The 25,609-nt window shown below is 43.2% G+C and overlaps 1 protein-coding gene and 1 long non-coding RNA gene across 3 annotated transcripts in view; one reads left to right on the top strand and one right to left on the bottom strand.

Annotated features, from left to right (window-relative positions):
* The window catches only part of SYN3 (synapsin III), a gene marked incomplete at its 5' end in the record, with an annotated part of 168,887 nt that overhangs the window by 100,103 nt on the left and 43,175 nt on the right, over nt 1-25,609 (top strand). The window lies entirely within an intron of this gene.
* The window catches only part of LOC309891901, a 56,784-nt gene that overhangs the window by 4,797 nt on the left and 26,378 nt on the right, over nt 1-25,609 (bottom strand). The window contains exon 2 of the long non-coding RNA XR_014319568.1: nt 1,872-1,974. This is a non-coding gene — a long non-coding RNA (uncharacterized lncRNA). The remainder of the gene's footprint in view (nt 1-1,871; nt 1,975-25,609) is intronic.

The following is a 25,609-nucleotide window of genomic DNA, read 5'->3' as shown; positions in this document are numbered from 1 at the left end:
ATTCCCAAGCTTTACTGCCCTCTCTGTTTTCTTAGGGCAGGCGAAATTCCCTCCGCAGACCGGGGCATTAGTAACACTAATGACGGGATGTATCATCTCTGCCTGCTGAGCGTGATTCACAGAGTCAACATGGCCCCAGCAGCTGAGAGGAACAATGCGGCGTGTTCTCAGTTACTCTTTTTTGGCTACGCCATCGCTGGAGCCCAGAGCAAGGGCAGTGATGTCATGGCCATAGGCTTAATGTGTGAGTAACGCGTCCAGCACTACAAGCTCCCTGTGATCTCTTACTTCCACATTAATATAACTTAGGGCATATACACACAATTAGTTGCCAGAGCCAAGAATAAGTCATTTGGAAGAGATTATTTTATTTTAGGCTTTTAACAAGAATGCTTCTCGGTCCCAACAGGCTCGTTCTGGAGAGGTAGTACCTAGCTAAATGTCGACCTATATAATTTAGTCAAGACCTCGGCTTTAAAGACAAAAGTTTGGAATGTAGAAATGGGCAGACTAGAATCCCACTAAGAAATAGCTTACATTTTTTCTGACAATTAGACATTGTTGTAAGTATTTACATAAAAAAAAAAAAAAAAAAGTAAGAAAAAGCAGCTCTGAGGCAAAGAAAGAAATTATTCCCAGCCATTTTCAAGAAAATTACTTTGAAGCCTTTCGTGCACTTGTGTTTGAACAAAGCTTTTCTCCATTTAGCTTCTGAGTGGAGAAGGGAGGGGGTTATTCCTTCCTCTCAAAAATGTGTTATGTGTATTTAGTGGCCTGTCAAAAGAACCAGCGCAGGAGGGGGCGTAGGGGCTAAGCATATAGCGACATTGTAATCGGAGGCCAGTCAGCAGGTCACGCAGGCAAGCTCATACTAGCTCTAAGCTATCTCATGCGTGTGCTGATAATCGTAGGCATGGAGTTCAGGGTGAGCCATTAGCCAGCACGCTGCCCCAGGGACCAGGCAGGTTTTGTAGCCTGAGCTCAGAGCTGCCACAGCTACGCTGCCAGTAGCACCCAGCTCAGGTAGCCCCAAGTCAGCATGGATGGGGCCGCATAAGCTGCTGTCAGCTCTCTTGGTGCAGCAGGGTGACTGGTCCCTGCTTTATAAAGCTCTTCCCTGATGCACTGCCAGGTGGTTGCAGGTATCTCAGGTGGCAAGGCTCGGAGTTGTCCTCTGTTTCGGGCACAGGATTACGCCAGGATTCCTTTGCCCAGCAAAACAGGGGAAGCCCTGGGAATTCATAACATGAAATCTTATCTCAAGAGAAAAACAAAGCAGAGGCTTCTGTGTAGAGGCTTGTTGAACTACGCATTCCTCTAATAGTTTCCCAACGCTTTGCTGCGTGTTCCCAACAGGCTGGAGGCTTTATCTCCTGGGCAGGCTGGGGCTGGAGCACTGCCAGCCTCCCTGGGGACCGGCTTTGGCCCTGTAGATGCCTGTGCCTCTGCAGTGGGCTGTGGATTGGCGGAAGCTGGTGCAAAGCTGCCTGTCCGATTAAATTTGTTGTTCTGCAAAAGGATTTAGCTTTGTTTGCTGGTTATTACTGAAGAAAAAATCCTAAGCTGCTGCTTTAACCTGTGTTAAACCTTTCAGGGGGTGAAAGAATCTGGCTCCTTTCCTTCCAAGATGTAAACATGGAGGAGAAACCTAAGAGAAGGCCCAAAAAAAAAAAAAATTATAATAAAAAAAAAGTTTTAAAATACTGTTTTGATTACAGCCTTTTTACCTTACAATAAAAATAGAATAGTTATTTTTAAATTTCCTGGGCTAAAAGGCTGCTACATCAGAAGCAGTACTGAAGTTGGCTTCCGAAATAAATCTGATGGGTCATTAGCCACCATCGCAAACACACTCCAGCTCCCACACATACCTGCTGTCTCCTCGGGGATGTGCTAGTAAGCCCATCAAGAAGAGTCTGTAGAATATAAAGTTGAGGGGAGATGTTTGAGACTTTCGTATTTCATAATTCAATCCTGTACAAACACAGCAAAGGCAGCCAAATCAAATAAACAACTTATTCCAAAACAAGATATCTGTACACAAGATTTGCTCTGGTTTAATTGAGTTTATGGCTGACTATTAGTTAAAACAATAAAATGTTATCTGTAGAGAAAATTTCAGGTCAGATGGGACTCGTAGGCTACAAAAGATGACTGTGAATGTATAGCGTGAGCACAAGAACTGCTGAACTACTGCTACAATTGCAGGAAGGGCCCTTACAAAGGCTGCCTCTAAAGTTTTAATTTCCCTTGTGTGAGACCTGCAAGGTAGATCGTTTCTCTCACAGGATTCCTGCCTCCTTTCTTCAATTAGCAAATTAGCATCTCATACTTTGTTTTATCCTTCTGCTCAGTAGATAGACCTGGATCGTCTTTAGTACACAGGATTTAAACCACGCTCCGAGAGCAGAATTACTAAAACCCACTTTGAGTTCAAGGCTCTCAGTGAGATACCATATCTAGCTGCTTCAGAAACATCAGCAAATTTGTTTTCACAGCACTGCCGTGGGTATCGTGTATCTTGTAGACAAGAGGCTGCCTACTGAAAACAGTAGAGGCAAAAGATTTGGAGTACCGGATACAGAATGACAAGGACTTGGGTTTTCACAGTTCCTAGCATGCTGCAGCACTTTATATTCCAAGCACAAAACCCAGATGCAGTTGTGAGCTCTCAGTCCCTTTGCAAGCCGCCTGTGGTTCAACCTTTTGGGGCTCCAGCTGTAGCATTGCTCCAAAGACTTGCACCCTGCCACCAGAGCCCACGCCTTCCTACCCTTGCCCTGCATCACATCACACACTGTTTTGCAGGGCTGTTCTGCAAACAGGATTGGGAAAATGATTTATATTAAAAATAACCCTTCTGTGCTACCTGCTTTCCTTAACGCATGAGGCAGGGGCTAATGCAGAGAACTGTTTTGATGCTTTCACAGCCTCAGAGTGGTTCCCTCCTGCCCGCGGAGCCAGGGAGCACCCTGAGGAAACAGTCTGTGCACTTGGAAATGAAGGCTGCATCATAACCCATCTGCACAAACGTTGCCTGGGTAACTTTAATCCCGGATTTCCTAACTTTTTGAGCACTCGAGTCCACAGCCATTGCAGTTTTTATGCAGGCTTTTTGTGTGTGATACGTGTTCTCGTTTAAAGTAAGCTGGAGCATAAGAAGAATGAGTAAGGGAGGAGATAGCTATATGGGCAATGCCAAGGTGTGGAAAAAATGCTTGTTCCTTCATCTTTATGCAAGAGTATTTGGAGATAAAATTTGGAATAATTGCCAGCAAAGGTTCCCCACTCACAGAAGCTTCTTGTTGTTAACAGCAGAGTTGAACTGGGTGTTGGTTACTCACAGAAAACCTTCCCCATGCAAAGTGCTCTCTTCTATTGAGAGTGAGATGGTTGCTGTGATGTTCAGCTCCGTGTTCTTCCTATCCCATGACCACTGCAAAAGGGGAAATCAGTAACTTTGTTGTATGTACACAAGCATGCATGGTGGGCTATGCTGCCTAGCACTGCCTAGCAAATTCCTTTTCTCTTGTAAGCAGAAATACGTAAAGGAGGTTCCTCTTCAAGTATTGCCATCAGTAGCTCAATCACCGAGCTTCACCTGCTCATTATTTCACCTTTAGTGCAGATTTGCATGACTGGAGCAGCACAGAGACAACTGTTAGAGGGGCCAAAACTTGGCACAAAAAGATTAGCTATTGTGAAGTACACTAAAATAATAGGCTCATACTCCATCTGGGTCATCCTTAAAATTGTCTTTTCTGGCTTCCTTTCTTTTGCCAAGCAGATCTAAGCTCTTTGATTTCAGCTTTTCTGTTCAGAATGTGTCTTTCTATTCCCACTACTACCCCAGTCTACCTTTGGCTTGTTTGTTTGATTACAAATTCCCTCTCTGGTTTACACTTTTCTTTGTGCTGCTTCCCCATTTCCAGAATCCATGGGACAGACTCAGCCATGGCCTAATAAGGGTCCCATACAGCAGAAAGTCATTGTGGGGCATGGAGTATTGAGGCAACATGAGAGCAAACCGTATTCTGGAAGATTATCTGCCATTAGCAGAGGTGATGAACGTCCATGCTAATCCAGCAGCATACCAGTCCTACCTGTTCTGAGCCCTGACACTTCTTGTGGAGTACCAACAGCAATTTTGGGGAGGCACAACCAACGGTCCTTTCCTCAGACAAATTCCTACTGGGTGGTAGCCACATCACCAAAAAGGAATCGTCACACACAGCGTTTTCATGCTTTTTCTACCTGGAACAGGTAGCTCTTATTTCCCACACAATAAACAGCATTCTCATTCCCTTAAAAGCCTTGACCAAGTTTTCCAGACCACTTACAGCATGGATTTTCTCATTACCATATCTGTTCTTACAGTCTGCAAGATACCGAAAGACAAGCTTGATACTTAGGTTTCCTCTAATAACCTCTTCTCCACAGGTATTTTGGTGTTAGTGATAGTAATGACCATAAATATAATAATGATAATATAAGGAGTAATGATTACTATAAGGTGAGTGGTAGAATTACTCTTGAAATCAGGCTTAACTTTGAACAAAATGCAGTAATATCCCTTCTGGAGAAGCCAGAAGCACTCTCCTCTTGCAGGATGAAAGGAGCTGAGGAATGTGCTGGCTGGCACTGAATCCCTGTCCTCTTGGGCCTTTAATGGGTTTCCTGCTCCTGTAGGTTCAAAGAGCAATTACAGTCTCCGGCAAAAGTACAGCAAATGGAAAACAGATTCTTTGGCTCCCCCTAAAATGCCAAGAGAATAAGTAACCAAAAGATGCAGGACTTGAAGTCACTTTATTGCAGTAGTTTATTGAGCTGAAGGGAAATTTCCCTCCCTGGATCCCCGAGGCCGGAGGAAGTCCCAAACACAGGAGCTGGGTGGTAGGAACCCAGTGGCAAACCCATGTTCACACCCATCTCCTTGGAGGGGCTCATGGGGGGGCCAAGAGATAATCTTGGACTGCTGCAGACTGCACAGCAAGCTGCCTCTGGGGTCCAGCTCCTTCACCTCTCTGCTGGGGTGCTGTTTAGTGCCTTTGAATTGTCTGTCAGAGAGGAACAAAAGCAAGGCCTGGGGAAAAGGGGAGGACAGCAAGGGCAGGGCAGCTTCCTTCTTGACAGGAAGTCATTATGAGGGTATATGGAAGTATATTTCCAGCACAATGCAGCTGGATAAGCAGATGGAGGCTGAGGAACCAGCCTTAGATATCAGGAGCCTGACAGTAGCAACGCTTGCTACCTCACCGAGGGATAACAGCCTGTGCAGAGCAGGAAAGCCATAAAAACAAACAATGGGATATGGAAGAAAAAGGGAAGGGCCCAGGTCATTCAGACCCAGGATAATCCGTTCAGAGAGCTGCTGGATGTATGCACCACAGCGGGTTAATACTCTGGTATTTCATCAAGAGAAAGTAGTGGGCATGAGCGCTGTGAGCCGCATACTAATCTCTTGTGAGGGCCTGCGTAGGCCACACAAGATGGCCTCCAACAGGGCAACGCGGCCCAAGTGCTTCTGCAGGGGTCTGCGCAATCAAGCACTGAAGGCTAAAAGCAAAATCCACGGGTAAAGCAGGACTGGATTTAGGACTGGAGCAGCACATTTCTTTTTTTTTTTTTTTTTTTTTTTTTTTTTTAATTTCTTTGATAAAATAAAAGTATAGTCCAGGGTTAATGAACAGGAGGTAGTAAGCATACATTGTGTCTATAAAAGGCAGTTCCTATCTCTTACACCTGGCTCTGAAAATGCTTTCCCATGATCAGCAACACCTGCAGCATTAACGCACCACAGCACTGGCATGTTGTGAGTGAGGCTTCTCTTCCATCCCTGAAAAGAGCTGGGGCTGAACCAGTAGGTTTCTGATTTAGTATTCAGTAAACTACGCTGTCCAGGAGAAACTAAATAAGCCTGCCTAAAGTAAAAAGCCCTGCAGGTTGCTTTGCATCATGTTTCATTACTACCTCAGATTACTTGAGATTAAATCGTATCACTGATGGCAGAGAGAAATAGCTAGTAAGGCAGCACATCAGCAATAATCCCAATTTTGTGCTTGAACAAGGATGCCCAGTATCCAGTGACGGTACAAGTAGGTCACCCAGCTGGCTTCACAACCAGAGAAACTTCTGCATTCAAACTCAGCTTCAGGCACCATTCTGTTGTATGGCACAAGGATGGGATGTAGCTCAACTCTGCAGTTTCTCAGGTGTACAGGGGAAACTGTACACTCATAATTACACAACTGTGATGCAGTAATTGCTGAGGATTTCCTTGGTCATCTTGTATTACAAATTGATGCTTCCTCTAGTTTTCCTTACTGTCTACAGAGGAAGAAGGGATCCATTCTCTCCTTACCATATGTATGTGTAATTCCCCTTAAGCTAACAGGAACCAACAAGAAATTGGACCCTAAAGAGGAGGGGTGAGGAAGAGATGAATGAATAAAAGACCCCTTCATAAGAGCTCTGACCTAGATGTGTGGGGTGTTTTTTGTCTCTGACCTCCTGCTGACAGACATGGACTACAGGCATAGAGTTTGGATATAAAATCTCTGAATCCAGAGCCATGCACATTTGGAGAGGGAGCATTTTTGGTTTGGCCCCCTCTTCACACCATGAAGGATTTGCAGCCAAAGCAAATCTAAAGACAAATTGATATAATTTGTTCACCTTTTGAAACTATTCCAATCTATCTGGGGTGGCAGGGAGAAGGCTGTTGTAATTAATGTTACGAAGTAATGCCAAATATTTCTCCTAGAAGGGGATCTTTTGAGTCAACGGGTTTGGACAAAACAAGGTGAAAGTGACCTTTTCCTGCTACAATTTGATCGGGTCTCTAGACACAAAAGCATTATGGGACAGAAAAAACAACAGCTTTGGAGCTTCCAGTACAAGAAAGCCACTTCGTCCTCCATGAATGCTTAGTTCTAGTTTGAACATGGTCTTTCCTTTATCATCTCCATACTGCCACACGCAGTCTTTCTGATGAATCAATATGAATGGATTCCAGAAAATTCCTCCAGTGCTGCTTTAGAAAAGTCTAGTAATGGTAAAGCTTTATTACTTTCTGGACTCTTCACTGCCAAGTCTGAAACAAAGGACTTCTAGGTTGGCTGAAAATCAGCTGGACCACCAGACTGAAAGGGTAACGATGATCAAAGACTTGGCTTTGCTCACAGCAGTAATAAGTTATGTACTCCAGAGGTTGATCCTGTGGTCCCTGCGGTTCAATCATCATGAACAACCTGTATAACATGGAAGCACACCCTTAGCCTGTCTGTGGAAGATGCAAACTTTACAACAGCTGGCTGATATAAATATATACGCATAACATTATCTTCAGCTGAGAGGGACCTCATACACCTAAGGACTGGGCCAACAGAAACCTCATTAAGTCCAGTAAAGAGAAATACAAAGCTGTGCACCTGAGGTGGAATAATTCCCTCCATCCCTACAAGCTGGGAGCCAACAGACCAACAGCCCTGCAAAGGAGCAGGAGGTTACAGTGGCTACCAGCCTGAATGAGCTGGCAGGGCATTGTCACTGTAAGGCAACTGTGTACTGTGCTACAGGAGAAGGAGCATGGCTGACAGATTTGGAAGTTATTTTCCCTGTTGTCTGGCACTGGTTGAGTATGCATTTGACACACTGTCCAGCCTGAAGCCTCTCCACTGCAGAGGGATGTGAAAACTGGAGGATGTCCAGATGAAGTCTACCACAATGGTCAGAGGTCTGGAACACATCAGCAATGGTATGTTGAGGGATCTTGGCTTGTGTAGGCAGGTGAAAGGAAGGCTCATCTAATAGCCTACAACTACCTGAAGGGTAATTATACAAACATAACAGATCCACATTCTCTTCAGTGTGATCAGATGATACTGCACAAAAGAATGGCTGCAAATTGCAGCCTGGGACATTAAACTAGACATTAATAAAAACATTTTCTATGAGGGTAGTGCAACATGAACACAGTGGTCACATAATACTCAGTTTTGGAGGTATTCAAGACAGGTATTCAAAGTTAGAGCTCACCCGATCGTGTGGCACTAGTACTTTGGTGAACAGGTGCTCATTGGAAGTAATATTGGGATCAGCCACACAATCAACATGTCTCTAACTGGTCTTGGTCAGAGACAGCCTCACCAGGCAGTAAGGAGGGATTTTAACCACTTACACTTAACAAGCCAAGTTTTATTGGCAAGCTCAGATACATTCCTTATGAGCAGAGGAACATTTTACATTTTATTATTGGTCCTGACAATCTATAGAGACATTTCCAGAGGTAGCCAGCCAGCCAGAATGAAAAGTTGCTGCCCCAAAGATCCCAAAGCAAAAGGCCAATTGGCTTCAAATGTTTTGCCATCTAAAACATCTTGAGACCCATGCCTATTTCCCATACTAATGCAATAAAGTTCACTTATTCAGGTGTCAGGAACAGAAGAATCATTCCTTCACTCTGACAGCTAAAATGCTAAAGCTATGCTGTCTTTTTACCAGCCCATTTTCTTTATCACAGACTATCCTGTGAGAATCCCAGCTACATACAAAGAACAATGACAGCCAACTATCTCCACTCTGGCAACAGTCAGCTCACAGCCCACATTTGAGTCAATGACCTCTTAACTGAAGAGAGAGACGAGCAGTATCAAAGGAAAACCCAAACCCAAAGTGTTACATCCTCACAAAGAATGCGATGATTTTACTCCACTGTTCATGACTAATAAATCACAAGGATTCAGTGAACCACCAGTTAATTTGTAATAATATTTGTGAAACAGAAGAGGGACAGTCTTGTGGTTAAGGCTGGACTGACACTCAGGATGTCTGGGTCCAATTCCTAGCGCAGATTTTCCTTTGTAAGCACTGTCAGGCCGCTTCAGCTCTCATCCTCAGTTTCTTGCCTATAAAGTTTTCCCTTTCTTTGACTTTTTGTCTGTCTGATCTGTTTTAGTTCTGAAATATTTCTGTAGTTTCTGACATCCAGGAAAGTAGAAAATATAACACACATGATGTAATGAATTGTGCTGTGAGCTGCAAATAGCTCTAAAATAGCCCCCAGGCTGTACGTATTCACTTCAGCCAGCTGACAAACATATATTTGAAGAAACCAGCCTGGACAAGTGAATGGTTAGCAAATGGAGACTACATTCAAAAGTAATTGTTCATAATGAATTCTGCTAAATGCCTGCTGCTACTGTTACCATTGAAATCAGTACCAGCACAGATATCTTTACTCACATTTCATGTAAACTCAATTTAAGTGATGGCACAGTGTTTATATCACCTTACAACAACAAAGTTGTTTTTTTCAGACCACCAAACATGAAACAGGAATTTTATGTTTGACATTTTTGTTTGTGTTTTTTTTTTTTTTTTTTTAATAAATTGCAACATTCAGATGCTTATCAGTAATGTCTCCCAGGGCTGATACCTCCAACTTTCAACATGAAATAGTTTTAAAATTGAACCTAGCACTGATTAGGTTGATTTCTAGCCTGAAATTTTTAGAGGTCGATTAAAACATCAAGATACAAAAACAAACATAGACATAATTATCTCTGTCTTGCTGCTTAATTTCAGAAGAACTGTCTAAGCACCAGTAGGCCTAGACTGAAATAAATAAAATCAAGTATAATCAGGTGACATTTTATTCACTTGACTCTTTGGACACAAGACTGAAAACACGTGGATCCCAAAGTATTAAAAAAAAATAAAATAAAAATAGTTCTACCTGCAGAGTTCTACAACATTACAAACATGTTAAAAACTGTCCAGAAAAGCACACATTAATACACAAAGGGGATTTAATTCATAAATAATGCCAGAGTCGTGCACATGTCTGGAATTTTTGAGAGAATGAGGATATCTATGGAAGGGGGTACTAAAACCCTGACAGAAAAAGAAGACTGACAATAGAGGCTTCTGAATTCCTATCAGAAATGCAGTAATGGTGAAAACCATGATATAAGGCATACAAGTTTTCACACTAACCAAGAAAAGTAAGACAAAGTGCACTAAGTCCAGCAATCCAGTCAGGTGAACCAGCTTTTTCCCACATTGAAAATAATCTTTGTGCAAGCTAGGCATCCTTCATTCATAACTGGGCTAAACTGTGGTTTGGAGTTAGTGGGACAGTGCCTGTTCTGGGAAACAGAATGAGCTGGAAAGGTCTTGAACAGTATAAAAGGACAGCAGGACCAAAGAACCCAGGAGCTTTGCCCTCTGCAGAAGACAATAATGACCGAATGGAAAAGAGCTGCACGTGCATTAGCTCTGCCTGCGACACCCAGAACAATACCGTAGCGTGCACTTGTCATAATGCTGGTCATTGTGCCCAGCAAATTGTGGCTGTTCATTATATTCCACTCTGAATGCAGTACTACTACCAAATTCAGGGGTCTGCTTTTCACATAGCTCTGTATAGTTAAAAACCACAAATCCTGAGGGACAAAGGAGTAAGTCCCTAGGGAATTCTTCAAAATTAGTGGTGGGAGGTGATAGTCTCAATGAGTTTCCCAAGACTTGCTGCAAGGGGTTGAGGAAGGCTCACTGAGCCTTTGACTGAGCACTCTGAACTCTGGAGAAATCTAGAAATAACACAATTTTTCAAGTGTTACCAAAATCTGCAAGGGCTTCTCAGTTGACTGCTTTTCTGCATCTTAAGAGCGGATGAGGACTTTTTCCCTGAAGTCTCTGGAAGCCATTAGGAAGGTAAATATTCGTTGAAAGTACCATCTCCTCCTTGTCACAGTTTAGTTATGTTCAGAAATGAAGTCACCCCTAGCCATTAACCATCCCTACAGGTTACTGCAGCTGGCCACCTGTCTTGACTTTGATGGACACTTCTATTTTCAGTAACACCTATGCTTTAACAAGAACATACACAGCCTAGAGGCACATATATAATCCATTCTGTCCACAGAAAAGTCTTTTTTTTTTTTTTTTTTTTTTTTTTTGAAAAAGCTACTGCAATCCACCTCCTAGACTGGATTTTCACTTCCCAAGTGTGACAGCTATTGCCTAAGATGAGGGTGTTCCACTCTTCCTTTGCACATCAAGTAGTACTGGTTTGCCCAGCTTATCACCTATAATTCAAAACTACAGTATCACTCCTCTTTATATAAGGACTTTAAAAAAAGCCTTAAGTGCTCCCATGATAAAACTAATACTTCAGCTGAACAGACCAACGCTTAATTAATTATTTCTGCTCAGTTCCTTTGCTGGTGGTGGCAGGGGACACTACCCCGGCCAGTCCCCCCCTCTGCAGCAGATGATGAGACAGGTTTGCTACCCCTGTCAAACTTCAGCTCACAGATGAAAACCTACCTCAAATAAAGATGTTACATTACACGACCCTTATTTGTTGGAAAATGGGCAGAGTACATATACCACTTTCACAAAGCTTACACGCAGCTTCAGTTCTTGCACCAGCTTTTGAAAAACGCTTATCAAGGCTGTCATCAAACATCAGACCCTACTCCTTTCATTCCTAGGCTGACCATTTATGCTCCCCAACTGATTTTAAGTCCAATTCCTCAAATATCAGAACAGTATCAGAAGATAAACAAATAGAGCAGAGGACCAAGACAGGGAACAGCCTCGCCCAGCTAGCAATTAGTCATCAGAAATTAGGCTCTGTCAGAGCAGCATTGTTTTGGCTCAGGCTCTGAAATATACAATAAGGCAGTCTGGTCAGTGGTAGGCCTTCATCCCGCCTCAAATGTAAATACATGAGGCTTCTTTTTTTACCACAAGCTTAGGAAAGCATCAAGAGCTCTTGGCAAGCAACTGGAGATTACTTAGAGGCTGCTGGCATGCTCCTCGTGCTGTCATCTTATGCCCTGAGTGGTTCTGGGTGCACACACACTGAGTCACACATATACACAGAGCTACCAGTCACCAAACCTTTGTTTTGGCTGAAAAAAAAAATAAATTAGTTATTCTTGGCTGGAGAGTTCTCCTTCCCTCCCTTGCTACAGCTGCTTGTGTCTCCTGCGGTCAAGGCAGCCTCTCCCTCTGGAGAACCTGACGTCCAAACTCCTCGATAAGTCTGTCAGGGAGCACCAAGAGCTGGGCTGCTCCTTCAAGGGCAGTGAACCAGGAGCCATGAGGGAGCCTTGCCAGCCAGGCCTCAGCCTCAGAGGGCTAGAGAAAGGTGAACAGGACAGACCCTAAGATGGTGCCCAGGTCCACTCAAAAGTTCAGATCAAAAGACAGAATTGTCTTGATGAGGAAAATCTAAGGTCAAACCAGGAAGTCAATGTGTAGGTCACAGATAGGATCAGGTCCAGCGATCACCAGGCAGGTCTAGACAGGGACAAAAATAAGCCAAGAGACCAGTCCATAGCTTGAAGTCCAGGTCAAGCAGCTCCACAGCCACGCAGGGTCACAGCTATATCTATACTGGAAACCACCACTCCTCCAAAATAGCTCATGTATGGAGACAAAGCCCAGGGCTGAGCTTAAATAGAGCTCCTGGGCCCCATGGGTGTGGGCTCTAGGTGAGGATTATCAGGGTCATTAGTGCCATTAGTGGCTCAGGGCCCTGACAAAACCAGAGGCTCCATGTGGGCTGGGATCATCGTGTATTTACATACTGTCTTCTAGGTGTTAACTTCTTACCCACATGGTAACTGACACCTCTCCTTCAACATGATGTACTTTTCTAATATACTTCCCTCTCTAGCCCCTGCTTTGACAATTTTACCTCTCTAAATCCAGACATGGAAATCCCATTGGCTTTCCCCTTCACCATTTTCCAGTCTTTCTCTGTGAGTTGCATTAGACCTGCAAATGGTTGGGAATAAGATGCTAGTTTTTATGTAATTTAGACAGATTTCTTCCCAGTGTAGGTTCAAAGGAGATACATGTGAATTAATGTCATGCTGCAGTTATATATTTTACTATATTCCATTTTCTTTTCTGCTAATAAAATGAGAGATATTGCCAGGCTAAAAACTTGAGATTGGTTTGGAAATGCCAGAATTGGGGTTGATTGTACAATTTTATTTGCCTCCTTTATGCTTATGTATCTATGTGCCAGTCCTTGATCGCTGGATCACATGCTGTTTTTTATCACAAGATTTCTGCCTTATTTAATACCGTTCTTACTGAATTAGCTGGTATCTCCTCATATTTCTTGTCCATTATTCTCCTGCTATTCAGCTGCTGCCTTGAAGTGAGAATTCTTTTACCCATGAGCATTTCAGTGGTTCTCATCACTGAAATTTCACAAACAATAATCAATGCATACTCACATCTCATCCAGATAAGGAGAGATTATCAACCTCGTTTTCTAGACAAAAAAAAAACTGAACAAGTTAGAGATTAAGTTCAAAAGTATGTAGTATATTTGAATGTCTTAAATGAGATACCTTAGACCCTATTTTTTTTCTGCCTGTGTAGCACTATTTAACATTTTATATAATCATAGAGAAGTTTTTCACTGACTTCAGCTGCAACCATGACTGCCTGGCACTGGGATTAGCAACGATAAGGGCTGTTAGGTCACAGTCTGACTTCCTGGATTTTACAGATCTGTATATACATTTCACTCAGTTAACCCCATAATTAGTCCAATAATTCAGGATCAACCAAAGTATAAAGCAAGTAGTTCAGGAAAAAGCAGCTAGGCTCAATTTAAAGACCTCATGAGATAAAGAGCTGATGATTTGCTTGGGTTGATTTTTCTGGGGTGATTAATTACTCTCACTGTTAAAGCTTATGCCAAATTTCTTGTCTGAATCTGCCTAGCTTCAGCTCACAGACATAGACTCTTATTTTACTTTTCTCCACTGCATTAAAGAATCTTTTTACACCTCATATTTACTCCTCAGGAAGGTATTTGAATCCTGTATTCAAATCACTTGTCAAAAAGCTTTGTAAGCACCTCTTTGGATAAACATATTCTTCAGATTTTAAATAATTTCAGTTGTTTTTTTTCACACCATCTCCAATTTTTAAGTATTTCTTCTTTTTTTTATATGTAAACACCAGACCAAGATGTCATTTTCGGGGGTTAATTGCAGCACAATATAAAAATTGCAAATCAGTTTCCAGTGTTTCAATTTAAAAAGGCACTTTTTTTTTTTTTTTTTTGAGGGACAAAAACCTACTTCCTACAGAGAAGTGTCATTCAAGTGATTTTCTCAGCATTTCATATGGACTTTTAGGCACAGTTAGAGACAGAATCCAATTCACTAAGATGCCTTTCAAATGCCTTAATCCTCAAAGTGCCCTTTCTTTTTCTGCTACTCCCTGACTCATAATTTATGCATTTTCTGACTTTTGGAAGAAATGAAGCAGGGGTCCTGCAAACAACCTCCTCCTTAAGTCCAGATTTAGCCTCAGAACAGGTCCACCTGATGGACCCTTCCGAAGGAGACCTGTGGAAAAAATAACCCATGGTCATATAATTAAGGACTGATTCATAATGCTTATGTACAAGGAAGGAAACTGAAGGCTGCATTTCCTAACATTTGTGTGCTTAACTTTTTGACCTTAATAAGGTTCTTTTAACGGTATATGGGCATGACCATTCATAGGTTTACCACAAAGCAAACTGAAAGAAAAAAATTAACATACTCTCTCTGGCAGCTACACATTGGCACTCGTGTGACTCACCAAGTCTGGCACCTTGACCTGCACTGCATGAAGAGCAGACACAATCAGCCCTTCATGGCTATAAACAGGTATCTATCAGCATGAAGACCTAGCATGCTGTAAATGTAAGGTAGTTTATCTGCATTTTATTGAAGGTTAGATTGCCCTGAATTACCCCTATTTATATAAAGTAAGATATAATCATAATCATATGATAATCATATATATCATATATGTGATCATATATAATCATAATACTGATTTGACAAAAGATCACATATCAGTCCAGTATAACTTGGAAAAACAAAACAGAAAGTGTTTGAAAGTACTTGAAGTATATATACATACAGGCATAACTGCTGTCTATCAGTTCACACAAGGTAATTGGTTTTCCCTGTATTTGTTTGTTCATTTTTCCACACCTAGATTCCCTTTTTTCAGTTCAGTACCTATGGTACCTGAGACTTGAAATGGAGTGGAAGAATCTTGGTGAACTTCTGCACTTCAGCAGCGCACTCGGAGCAGACAGGTGCCTTCATGAGTTTAGCGCAGATCTCTGGCAAGATTGCACTTAGCAAGTGCAAACTGCAAGTTCCAGAAGTTTGGAACTTGACCAAATTTGGCCAAATTTTCATAAGGATGAAGAAACCCAACGACTGCTACACTTCACTGCCTTTTTTCAGAGTTGGACTTGCCAGTTTCCCAAAGAAGCAGCCACAAGTATTCTTTACTATGGGCAAACCAGCAACTCTTCCTTTGCTTGAGTATGTGAGTGTGTATGTGTAAGGGCATGCAGCCTCCTGCTTTGGCTGAAATTCCCCTTACTTTCATCTTAAGGGTGGCATATTTCAGCCTGAATGGTCACCAGAAGGCAAATTTTTCAGGTCAAACAGCATCTTATAATAAGACACTACAAGCAGTCTGATTATCACCACCCCTGTGACAATGCTGCAGTGTTACAGACGTGTGCGATGGGTCACAGAGACCTGATGGTCTGTCCACATGAAACCTGCTCATGGAAGATGTTGTTAAACATATGTACCATTCAAGGGACATAGTACAGTTGGCTAAAAACAAAGAATAAAGTGTAACTACATCCATGCAATCTCCAACAGAAACACTTGTGAACTATAATAATAATAATAATAATAATAATAATAATAATAATAATAATATGCCTGAATATGAGACACTCCACATATATTAAAGCCCAGCTCTGTTTTCAAAACATACATTTAGACAGACTGACATGTATTAGCCTGACGTAAAGCTGGGCTGAGTGATAGGAAACACGTATTTCTTGGTACTTGTGGATGCACAATGGTAGAAAAAGAGTCCTGACATTCTATCGGTCTCTGGACAATTCCGCTATTGATGTGATGTGAGTCACCACAAACAGGCCATCGCATGTTTCTCAATCCCTTCCTGCTCAAGGGGTTCCTCCGCTTCTTCCAGAGACTGTAGGCTGAGAAAAAATTCCGTGGGCTAAAGCCCTGGAGACCCATTCTAAATGCTTTCCCTTTTCCTTCCTTCTCTGTGCTGAATGACTCAGAGGGTCATTCATTGAACTGAAGTCACCACTCCACTGGTAGGATGGGAGAACCCCATGGGGAGTCCAGAAGGAAATTTAATTTCTGTTTTATTTTAAGATCTTTTTTTTTTTTTTTTTTTTTTTGGTGTAGGTATTTTGAGATTTATAGGGTTTAGGGGGAAAGGTTTGAAAATTAGTAGCTGTTCTGTGATAAAATAAAGGATGTTTCAACCATTTTCAGTACAATTGCAATGCTTTGTCTCTCTGCCCCAAATATATTATGGTTGATACCACAGAAAGGGGCATTAGACGTGTAAGTACCTCTGAGGCCTAATTAACTTTATTAGTGCTTGTAACTAGCTGCACTGAGATTCTTGGAGCATTCATAGGTGCTTTTCTTAGGCAACTCTGCACTGTTGAATTGGTGGTATTTCGATAAGCAAGAGACTCCAATTCTAGCAGGAGATAGCAGGTACACCGTTTCAAAATTCAATGTCTTGTGTGATTTGGAACATCCCAATGGTATTGCTTTGTGTAAAAAGAAATGTCGATAGAATATTTTAGGTATTTTCATTGTTAAAAAAAAAAATCTGCAGGTAAGGGAAATAAAATGTTCTTCTGCTATTCAAAATGCTCCTGCTTTCATTCGACATTTCCACTAGAAAATGCTGTCTTGATGACATTTTTCACAAAAAGATAAGCTATTGTGACTTGCAGAAACCTTACATTTCAACTACTTTCTGGTTTGTTTTTCCCAAGTTATACTGGACTGGTACGTGATTTTTTGGCAAATCAGTATGTTGATGAAAGCACAATCAGTTTCTGAGTAATTCCAACATTATTTTGACTTCAAGAGATACTTATCCTGAATGCCAGCTGATGTAGTACTTTCTCACTAAATGGTAGTAAACAGTGTTCCTGAATGAGCCATGCCTGCTGTTCAGGAGTCATTTAGAGCAATCGTATCCAAAGAAGGTTCACTTCACTGGTGTCTGATCTTCCACTATCCATCAATGCCTGACGTCAGCCCTGTGTTCGTGGCAGTCCCTTGCTTTCAGAAAGCCTTTTAAAAATCCAGTTCTCCATATGCATCTTCACCAGCAATAATACAGTACAGAAAGCCAGGTACATGTACATGTATGCAGCATAACAACTAACATTCAGTCTGTTCTTGGGGCACGCTGTAGGGTTACACAGACCTGCCCCAAACTGCCATCAGTGCAAAACCACCAGCAGCTACTGACGAGCACCTCTGGGTCAGCGGGTCTTGTTGTGCCATACCTAGGATGCAGGTGCCTCAGCCAGCCCCAATAATCTGCCTGGGACCTTCCTAAGCAAAATAACAGACACTGTGCTCTTCATCTCTCCGTCCCTTCTAAAAAAAATTGGACAATCCACCTATGTTTTTAGATAAAATGTCCCTTTGTAATGACATCTTCATGAATTCAAAGCTGCTAGTTCAGATCTCACTACTTACTTGGAACTGTTTTTTTCATGTAAGAGTGGATGCTTCCATGACCTTAGTTTTTAAAGGTTTATTTTACCTCATCTCTTTCTTTGTAGATGCGCCAGGCTTTAGTGTCATCAGTTTCTAACGCTGCAAGCACTCTCACTTCTCCAGATTTTTGCTGAAGGAAATCTTCGTAGCTGACAAACCACTCATCTTCTGTACGCTCCTGTAATTTAATAATGCTAAATGCAGGTCACAGTTAACCTCTTTACTCTTTTCCAGTGGGTGGTTTCTTATTTTGATATTGCTTTCTACCAACCTGTTGTACTGAGCACAAATTTGCAATAAAATGCCTTATACTGTGCTTCACCACAGACTTCCTGAACTCATACCCATGAAACTGCAGGGCATTGTTAGTCAGTAGCTATGCCAGGTGGCTAGATCTAGAGAAAAATGATGTGTGTGACCACCTTCAGGAATAGTACATCTATCTCTGAAATAAATATTCATTTCTCCAGCATACAGTAAATTATGCCAGACTGCATCAGCTGACCAATATTCCCATGCCATGGGGTTTTTCACTTGACCGGCCTGTGCTTTCAATGCATGTGACAAGCCTTGACAGGTTCCCTTTCCCTTGGAAGACATCCTCAACCTTTTTTTTTCAATTGTTTTGATCTTCTGCCTCCTTGGTGACTTACCTCTTTAATATGAGATGAAGGGAGTGGCATGTTTTTATTCACGGATAATTTTTTTCCCTTGGTGTGATTATAAATTGTGCTTCTTCCAACTTGCTAATTGCCCATGAGTTTAGTCACAACTCTAATAGGAATTAGCTCACCACAGTAAATCCCAAGCTTCACCTATTTATGGTCAACAGCCTGTGGTTTTGCTTTCCATGCTAACATCCCTATTCCTGGCAATGCATCAGCTGCACCAATGTCCACATCCAAGGCACAGACATTTCATCTGCTTTCGAGATGAGAGTGCTTTAATCCTCCGCAGCACTGCTCACCGGTCCCACGAAGAGTCATCTGAGGACGCGGTGCTATTGTCCTCTGTCCATGCTGGAGAAACTCTTGGAAAGTGATAGAAATGACTGTGGTTCCTGAAGGTTTTTCCAAATACCAGCCATTGTCCTTGTGTTGCTGTAGATGAGTGAGCTGCATTATGAGGACGGCAGCTCCGTGCCCAGCTTACCATTCTGCTTCCAGTTTCTTTTCGGGTAACAGCGTGCATCCTCTGGAGCACGATAGTGCTGTCCATCTTCTGCAGGTTTCAGTCTGAATTAGGTAACTTCCTTTGGCTGGCAAATTCAAATTGCATTGCCAAGAAATAACTCTGGCTGCTCCAGTGGGTTTTCACAGCTTCGCCTCAGGTTCTAGCCATGTTTGCTCTCTTCCTAGAGACTCGGCTCCTCATAATCAAGGAGATTGGCCCTTCAACCCCCTGACAACCACAAACTCTGCTGTATTTTTGCCTGCTTATTGTACTGTTTAATGACATATGGTTCACATGTTTCATTTTTATGTGGAAGCCAGTATTCTTCTAATTCCTGTGATACAGTGTCCTGGTGAGCCTCAGATGTCAGGCCTAATTCAAAACTACTAGAAGCATCCAGTACTTCAGCACCAGCTATTGTCGAAAATAAAGCCACCTCTGATTGTCATAGAAGCATTCAGCTGAAAAGAGTCACTTAGCATCACCTCCCACCATCACCGAGGGCCACAGACTAGAATGGAGGCCAGAAGGACAGATGAGGTGTCCGCTCACCCACGCACAAGCACTGCAGACCACTCGCCATCACCTCAGAGCAAACAAGGCTCCTTCTTTTCCTTGGCTCACAGTATTTGCTGATAGACAAAAAAGCATGGTTATACTTTCTCCAGTTTGCTTACTCCCAAAGACTGTCACTGCCAGTAAGGTGAGGCTTTCAGTAACTGCAGTCTTCCAGGAAAAGTATTTTCTTAGCATTTTTTTTTTAACCTCTGGATAGCAGGATGTTGCTCAAAATCAATTACATTCCAGGGCTAGGATTCATCTAACCAAATGCAAACATATAGATGTATATTATGCAGTTGTGTATATTTGGCCTTGGTCACCAGCATTGTCTTTGTCGTCAATGGGACAAGCATTACGGTGGAGCAGCTATTTTCAGTCTGAGGTATGTGTCTCAAATACTTTGGACAAATCAGGCTCCAAAAACCCCAATTTCTTTCCACTGATTGTAAAGTTTGTTCAGACTGGCTGTTGAGATGTAGGCAAAAGCCAGAAATGTCTAATGTTAGGTGAGAAGTTTCTCATTGAAGGAGTCTGACAGAGGTCTGCTTTGTTCAGTCTCTGATTCCCAACTGTTCAGCAGCGACTGACATAAACCCCAGCACAGGAGTGGGATCAGTCCCAGCATGACATCTGCAGGGCACAACCTTTCTGAAAGACACTGCTCCCCTCCTGCTGGCACCTGCTCACCGAAACAAGGTACTACCACGTAAGCCTATAGCCACAGTCACAGTGATGACACGGAGCACCAGGCTTTGTATTAGAAGGTCTTCAAGCCTTAAAGAAAAGCAGGTTAGAGCAGGAACTTTGTCTCAGAAGCAGCCAAAAGACACCAGCTTTCCAAGCTTGTATCTCAAAGTGCCATCTCACACATAACTCTGGGTGCATCAAGTATCACTGACATTTTCCTAACATTCGTCACAGACAAAAAAAAAAAAAAAAAAGAGTGTATGCATTTGTCCCAGTGAAAATCCAAGTTGGGTTTATGTAGTACTTGTACAAACATCACAGGAGGAGAGCGTTTTTCAGCTCTGTAGACAAAAGCTGCCGAATTTTCCAGCTTTGCTTTCACTGTGGGAAAAGAGCTGCAGAAGATACCCTAGGATAGTAAATGCAAATCTATGTAGAAGACATGAACCAGGCAGACTTGCAGTTGTTTGGCACATGCTCTCAGCCGGCCAGGAGATGCCCAAACCTCCTAGCACAGCTCCCAGCTCTGGCGGCTGTGCTCTCATCAGCAGGGGCAGTTGCTCCAGGCTCAGCACGGTGTTGTCAGGGGCAGAGGTGGCACGGTGAGCTGGGAGGGGTGCAGCATGCAGACACGTGGCTGTGCTTGCACCCTGCAATGCGACGGCGGTTACCACCAGAACTGTTTCCTTCCACCCTTCCCTATGGATCTGGGCTGACCAGGGGAGGGCTGCATGGCCCTCAGCTGGTGTGCAGCCCCTGCCAAGTAATCTCCTGTTTGCTTGTGAATGCCATCCCCATTGATCATTTTCCAGCTGGCTTATATTGATTTAGCTTAATTCAATGCAAGTGTTTTGCATGTAGAAAAGGCTCCATGAATGTTCCCATGAGGTCTAAATCGGTTCCTCTCTTTTCTCTTGCTCTTTAAATCCTATTGTCACTCATGTGTAGCTTTCCTGCGCTCAGTACATGCCTATTCCTGGGGGGAGCAATTGCCAGGGGCTTAATTTTAGAGAGGAATGCTCACCCTGCTGTCTGGGAATGAAGCCTGGCATAGGCAGCTTCAAAGAGCAGACAGATTTGTTGTTGAGCTTAAAAGACATCTTCCCCTTGAGTGGGATTTGCTATTGTATCTCTTCTGCTCTCATCTTCCCTTTCAGCGCATGGGAGGGCTCAGGTGCTTTCCAGGCTCCTTCCGTCTTCGGACCCTTCCAAATGCACATATTAGGTGCTAGCAAATCCTCAGCTCTGCCTCTTACCCACTGAACATCACTGAGCTAACTGAGGATGTGGCGGATTTGGCAAGATTTGTGCTTAAAGAACCTGTCATTGGCTCTTCTGTTTACACAGAGCCCTGGCACTCAGACAGTAGAGACCTAAGAGAAGGATTATTTTTGATTCCAATAATTTAGCACAGAAGGAGAGAGTTCTTTGCCTTCTTCCTTTGCTTCACATCACAATTTTAGTCTCCTAACAAAGGACTTCACACCAAATATAATAAAGCACTGAACTATTTTTCCTCTGTGCCTGTTGTTTTTCTGACAGACATATGTGTTTGTTTATTTTTAGATTATAAAATGCAATTATCGTGTTCTCTGAAGTACACATGTAAAATTAAAAACATGTTGAGTCAACTTGCTGCTTAATTTATGTTAATTAAACTATTCAATGGGAAGGATGTTCCTGGTTAGGTTGCTTCAGTGGGATCTGGGTTTTATTCTTGGCTCTTCCACAGATTGCCTGCTTGATTCATGGCAAGTTACTTAATCTCCCAGTGTTTCAGTTCTTCATTCCCAAAATGAAGACAATAATTCACCTTCATCTTGTCTGTTTTGACTGCAAATGCTTAAAGCAGGGTTTATTTTGCACAGTGCTTGGCATAGTATCCTGTGAGTTTCGTTTATAATTGCATATATTGATAATACGCCAACTTCTTTCCAAGAAAGAACAACTCTGCAAGTTGCTCCCAATGCACAGATTTTGCAAATAAATATGCTTTCCACTCCGCCCAGAAGGGCAGCCAGGCAGAGCTCTGTCAGATCACGCTCAAAACTGAGTTTTCACCAGAGGAAATACGCCGAGCTCAGGTTTCTAAACCCTGCGGATTTATTCTGGAAGTCAAGTACTGCTCTTCAAGGAGAGCTTAGTTCTCTTGTCGCGTCCCTTCATCTAAGTGAAGGAGTTTGTGAAATCTCCCAGGGAGTTTTACTACAGATCAGGTCCAGGCCTGTGGGTTAGGTAAGACAGAAACTCTGGCTTGAGCACAATTGGCCAGCACGCCTGGGAAAACTCGTTGTCATGTGAATGGCTGAAGGACCTGCTTCACCACGGTGGTTTTTCACCTCTGTGCCTCAAGTAATCAGGCTCAGCACAAGCTCCACTGGGCGGGCAGGACCTGACCCCGATTAGCCTGGTAACTCCACAGCAGCTGTGATGATTTTCTATCAGGACTTAACGTATGCTTGTTTGTGCTGACCGTCTTCCCACTACACCCTCACACATCTGCTTCGCTGTTTATTCACCAGTCATGTTTTGCTGGGATTTTGCCTTATGGTTTTGTGCAATGCCAGTACATTCAAGGCCTTGGCCTTAGGCTGGCATCACTGGATTAGCAGTTATTGGAGGCAGTGCACTGTCTTCAGTCAGTGCTGCCTTTAGCTAAATCATTTTCTCAAACCCAGCATCTCTACTGAACCCCAGATCTAAGCACTTATTTCCCCAAATCTAGGGTATCCAACTACATTTGCAGTAAGGAGGGTGAGCAGGAGCTAATGCATGATGGAATTATGCTGTTAGTTTAGCTATTTCTACCTGACAGCAACCAGAGTGCTTTTCAATACCATCTACAGCCAGTATACACCCCTCATTCCAAAAGGGCAAGGTGTCTGGGGTCCTCCCCCCTTACTGCTGCCTTCCGCTGCCCTACAGCAGTATAAGGGCTAGGCGACCCTTACCATTTTTCTACCTGCACAAAGTAGGTACATTTCTACCAGCCTAGTCCCAACGTAGGCATATTTCTACCAGCCTAAAGCTCCTGCCTTCACTTTTAATACATTGTACCACTTTGCAAGCATAACTCAGACCTAACATGAGGTTAACTGAGTGTCCTCAGGGTGCCAATCCTTTGCCTGGCCAGCTGGGCCTGGACTGTCCTGTCACCAAAGAGGGGGAGTCCCAGCTTTGCACTGCTGCTAACACACATGCCAGTTTGGGGCCCCATACTCCAAAATTTCCACTAAATGATGTATTTCCCATAGCCAAGCTTGTGGTACAGCCTATGCCCCAAGCATGACCCAAAGAGCTGGAGTACCATTACCCCACTTGCTTGTCTGATCATGTCCACAGCGAGAAATTGCTAGGATGGCTTTTAGTGTCATGTGGAGTCAGTATAAACCCCTCTCATTATAACAATTTCATGCAGTTTAAATCTGCCCTGCTCATTGCTGGGTATATTTGCCCAACAGCACTGTAAGCTTCATGATGCAACTCATCCTATTCACGAACAACACGATCGTGCAATAGACCTCTGGTTTGTGGGCTATCCCTTAGCAGAAAAATTCTGGCCACCAGCTGGCACTCCCAAGACAGATCAAACTAATGAGCCTGAAATAGAGGTCACTGAAGTTCAAAGCTTGTTCAGTTTGCACCTGGGTATTTAATTCTTCACGTTGCTGGTTCCCATCAATAAGCTGTAAGCAAAGAAGAGCAGTCAGGAAACAGGAGCAGTAGAAACCAAGGATCAGGGTATCCATGGGCATCTGCCTCCTGTAACATTCACAGTGAATTAAAGCAAATAGCCTCTGCTTCACCCCATTTAGTCAGCTCACTTGCAATTCATGCCTAACTCATACAGCTATTTCCTTTTTCATTTCTTCCTCACGATTCACTGAAAAATTCTCCCTCACTCTTTCTGTAAACTCAGCAGCCTGTCTTCTGTTGAAGTCAGATGTTAGCTTAGCCAGTGATTAATGCAGCTTTTTAAAAGGTCAACTTTGAATCACACTACCAAGTTCACCCACCTCTCTGGGCAACTCCTTATGCTTCTTCTCTTCCCTACTTGCAGTTGAAAATAATTAAAACCAACATATTACTTTATATCTTGAAAGAACATTAATTGTAATCGTGCTCTTGGGTATTTGGAGATATCTTGAGGCTGTGGTTGAAGAAGCAGGACCTGTTTAATCCATCTCTCACATGGATCATTTGCAGCTCTGGAAATCTGGTCTCCAGTTGTCCATCTAGTTCTACATTCCTCCAAGCCAGCTCTCAAAACAGCCTGGTGGTTCTGAGGCAACTGAATTCCTCATTCTCCCTCTCTTCTAAACCAGTCTTCGTAAGCCTGGACAAGCAGACTGCATTAAAGATTAAGGTTGGGTTTGTCACACGCTGCAGCGTGTAAGTTGTCCCTGTTCTGGGCTTTTACATGTATAGCGTCACCAGGGAAGAAGCTCTGCTCTGCATCAACAAATGCAAAATAATCCTTTTGATAGGTGATATTCTAGGGAATTTGATCTGGGAGCCTCTCACATGGGGAAACGTAGTGAGGAGCAAGCAGATTTTGCCTGTGAGTGTTCTTGTTTTCTTGTTTCTTTTGAAGTAAAAGAGGAAATGTGGGAACCATTTCAAAATTACCCATGCACCAGAGTGACGGAAGAAACACAGAAACAGATAAAGACCAACAGCTGGAACATATTGTGGTACAAGGAAGCAATTAGCTTATAGCATAAAAGAATGAAATCACATATAGGAATGATTTGTGCCTCCTACCGTTCCCTTGGCAACGCGGAAACTTTGGGGCAAACTAGGCCCGTGGTGGCAGGTCGGCCCATGCCACCACAAAGGCAGCAGTCACGGCCTTTCCTGAACAGCCCCTGTGTGCACTGGCTGCAAAAGTGGCACCACGTGAAGAAGCAGCACGTGCTTGAGAGAGCGGGGAATGTGGGGAGCCGGGCACGTTCCTGAGAACTGGGGAAGAAGCAGGCTCCTCGTCCCTCAGATGCTTTTACCCAGAGCACCGAGGCCGGCTCTTTGATCACGGAGCGTGCTGCGGCATGAAAGCTGGCTGAGATACCTGCTCGGTCTCACGAGGCCCTTCTCTACGCACACATAAACCCTGCTGCTCGCCTCTATGAGGTGATCTTAGCCCACACGGCCGAGACTCTGTACGAGAAGAGAGGGAAGATGTGGTCCGTCCCTTCCTCTTTTTGGGCTTGCACCGAACTGCTCCAAGTTCCCCTAGGAGCCTACTTCTCCCTTCAAGGATGCCTCAAGGCAGCTGTGACCCACATCCCCCCAGGCTTTGCATGATGAGCTGGGTGACCACAGCCTCCCCGCTGCCCTCCTACTCTCAGTTGGCCTCAACTTTTGGCACAAAAGGCCGTCCTCGCAGGGTTGCTTAAAAGTTGCATAACCGAGTAATAAAACAGTGAAAATACCACAGGGTGGGAGAGGAATTTGAGATAAACAATCTTTACCAAACATTGCAAAAGAAACCGTAGCCTTGTTGAAATGAATGAGCTAACTCCCATCGCCTTCAGTGAGGCCCGGGTTTCAGT

Source organism: Aythya marila (assembly GCF_965140915.1).
Source record: "Aythya marila genome assembly, chromosome: 1".
Taxonomy (NCBI): domain Eukaryota; kingdom Metazoa; phylum Chordata; class Aves; order Anseriformes; family Anatidae; genus Aythya; species Aythya marila.
The sequence above is the reverse complement of the archived record's forward strand: the minus strand, read 5'-3'. Positions and strand labels throughout refer to the sequence as shown.